This window comes from Argiope bruennichi, chromosome 10 (assembly GCF_947563725.1).
Source record: "Argiope bruennichi chromosome 10, qqArgBrue1.1, whole genome shotgun sequence".
NCBI lineage: Eukaryota > Metazoa > Arthropoda > Arachnida > Araneae > Araneidae > Argiope > Argiope bruennichi.
This window is the reverse complement of record NC_079160.1, coordinates 108,236,488-108,239,173: the sequence shown is the minus strand read 5'-3', so window position 1 is coordinate 108,239,173 and position 2,686 is coordinate 108,236,488.

Genomic DNA, 2,686 nt, shown 5'->3' with positions numbered 1-2,686 from the left:
ATCTAGTTCGCTTCATTTTGTAGTTATTGTGTTAACTTGTATTCGAACAGCCAGACAGACTTCCTCTGCAGGGAGTTTGCTCAAAATTTGATAGAAACCTACAGATTTGTTGTAAATGCTGTATACCAAATTTCATCCAGATAGCTCAAAATGTTTTTGTGATCTTTGTCACAGTCAGACAGATGGACATTTTCCAAAAATATATTTTTCGATCTAGGGAAAGTCGAAAACGTGAAGATTTGTCAAAATCTCGAGCTCGAACTTTTTTTTTTTAACAATTATAAAACTCTCCCTATACTTCGTATACGAGAAAGGAAAAAAGAGAGCGCAAATAATAATAATAATAACAAGAAATAATAAATAAAATCCTTTAGGTTTTTTTTTCTCTCTCTTTTTTGTATTTTTGTTACTTTCCGTAGTTGAATCTGCAAAAAAATTTTTTAAAAAAATGTAAGCAATTCACGTAATAACGAGTTTAAAAATTTATTTAAAATGCATCATGGAAATAAAATTATCCCTAAAAAGCTAATTGTTTGTATTTTGAAGCAGCATAAAATTCGTTTGAATGCTATGATGCACTCCGAAATTGCAAATAATAATAATAATTTGATTGTTACTTAAAAAATTTTTTGAGAAAGCGATCAACCACTTCTCAAGAAATAACTATGGCTTAAATTAGACAGGTATAGTCCCAATGATTTACCCATCATAGTACTTTGAATGACTTTTTCATCTTCGTTTTAATGCTATGTTGCACTCCGAAATTGCAAATAATTTTATTACAATAAGTTTAATAATTGCAATAAGTTTATATAAAACTAACTGTGACATTCATGGAATCAGCTTTTCCTTTCAATCAGAAAGTATACTTGTTTTTTGCCAATGAAATTCATTCTCTAGATATCTGATAAATTATTAAGTTCCCTTAAACATAAAATTTATTTTGATATTTAAAATTAAATTATAGTAAAATATACCAATTGCTTTTACACTTAATAAGGTTAGAGACAGAAAGAGAGAGAGCAGTTTTATTGAATGTTATGATGCATCATTAGCTTTAAGAGTTGTCACAATTTACAGTTGCTATAGGAAAATGAATTCAAAATAAAAAAAAAAATAAGAAGAAACAGCAAACATAACTACATTATAGAATTAAAAAAATTCTGTCAAACAGTTTAAAATAATTCCAAAAAATATATCATCAAATTTTAATAAATTAATTAATTTTTCAAAAAAAATTAAAAAATTAAATCTTATGGTTTAAAGGATAATAGACAACCATTATATTGATATTCAATATTAATTTCAACATAACTGAAGAAATTTTATTTGAGGAAGAAATAATAGATTTCAATTCAAAATATTAAGCAAATAATAAGCATGCTTTCAGAATATATATTTTATTATGAATAAGGAATTTAAAAGCTTTCAATTCATTGACCTGTTATATATATCAAAAAATGAAAATATTAAAAAAAAAAGGCTGAATTATTAAAACAATTAGGAACAAAAATTTTTATATATTAATTTATATAAAGCAAAGCAAATATTGTTGCTATTAAGATATGAATATCATGCATTGATTAAGAATATTTGAATCAAAAATGAAAATTTCAAACCACAATTTGAAACATACATTTAATTATCATGTAAGATGATATGAATAACTATCAAATTACTATTGATATTGACTTGACTGAGTACTTGATATATCAAAGTACTATTAGATTGACATTTCAACAGGCAACTTTTAAAATTTTGTACTAATATTTGTTATTTAGAATTGCTCTCTAAACAGAAAGCAAATTCATAAAAATAGTAATATCCATAAAAACCCAATAATATTGTTTCACAGTCTTACCTCTGAAATTAGCATAATTAATATATATATATATAAAGTAACAAAATTTTGCTTGTCTTTGTACTAAGATATATTTTAGCAAGTTAAAAGTAACTATTTTATGGCATAAAGTTTTAATCTATATTCGGAAGCTTATATATAACTAATAAAATTATTTATTACTAAAAAATCTGAAGAGCGTTTTTACTAATTTATGTTACAACCTAGTACCAAAGATTTATGATTAATTCTTGTTAGTTTGTTTGTTGCACTACATTCATCCATGTGCTTTGATTGATTGATTGGTAACATCTGTCATCAAAGTAAGGAAGTTAAAGCGGCTTGATAGAGGAAGGCAAATAATGATAGTTTGAATGGCACCAAATAACTGTTTCTGAGAAAAAAAAATGTGCAAACACATGCTCTGGTACAATATAGTAATGTATGCTGTCTTTCGACCATTTTTTCCTCCGTATTCAGCTCCACGAACACTTTACGATCAAATTTTTCCCATAAACTAAATTCCCTTGCCTATTGTAATTGGGTTTGTGACAGATTCCATGTCAAAATTTGACACTTTCGAGTAATTGTTAAGATTTAATTTTTAAGATTCAAATCAATAATTTTTTTTTATTTAATTAATTATTTTTTTAAAATTTCGTGGATTAAATTTTTAAAGATTTAGCTTAATGTTTAAAGATATTTATAACCATTTAATGAGTTTTATCAACAATTTTAGTTCTTTCTATAATAGTTGACAATTAAAGATGTTAAGTTTTTCGTATACAAAACGCAAAACCCGTCCACTATACAACTCAACTTTTTAAATGTTTTTGTTTCGTGTTG